Source organism: Morone saxatilis, unplaced genomic scaffold (assembly GCF_004916995.1).
Source record: "Morone saxatilis isolate NCDOM2014 unplaced genomic scaffold, NCSU_SB_2.0 Contig10, whole genome shotgun sequence".
Classification (NCBI taxonomy): Eukaryota; Metazoa; Chordata; class Actinopteri; family Moronidae; genus Morone; species Morone saxatilis.
Window position 1 is genome coordinate 2329694 of NW_023339652.1, and position 756 is coordinate 2330449.

The window sequence follows — 756 nt, forward strand, 5'->3', positions numbered from 1 at the left end:
AGAAGCTGACTGCAATGATGACAATGGTGGTGAAAACAACAACTCCCATGATCCCACATTTGTATGACCCTACTGCACACATTTCAGTCTCATATTACTCAATATACTCAGTGTTAAAACCAAGCTATTACCTGGTAATTACATAATACTTATATTACTTAAAGTATTACTTGTGTTTTTTGGGACCACAGAGAGGTCAGGTTTCAACAGACGCTCATTAGAGTAGCTCCTCCTGGCTTCTCTTTTTTTGGGAGAGCCGCCATGAGGGGGGTCGTCTTTTAATTTGCCTTCTCGCTGAATTTATATTTTATTTCAACATTCCCTTGTGAAGTATTTAAAAAGACTGATTTTGTGTGCACCACAGCACATAAAGGTGTCAGTGTCGAGAGCAGACGTGGGTTTTAATAAGCAGTTATCAATGGTTGAATGTTATCTCTCCACCGAGCGCCTCATTTTTCACCCGCCTGCAGCAGCACCACCTTCGTTTTACTTCTGAACAGAAAGCAGTACTACATTAAAATGTAAAATGTGAAACATTTTAGCTTAAAAAATGATGGATGTTGCAGGTATGTGTTTTTAGGCCATCTCAAAAAAAAAAAGCTCACCTGCATCTGTTTGATCTTTGTGAGGAGAATCTGCAATTTAAGTTCACTTTAATGCACTTTTAATGCAATGGTTTACTTTGTTTGCTGTCTTTGAGGTGAATTCTGTGAGTTGTTTGAACTGGGGAAACTCTGATTGACTAGACATTAATAA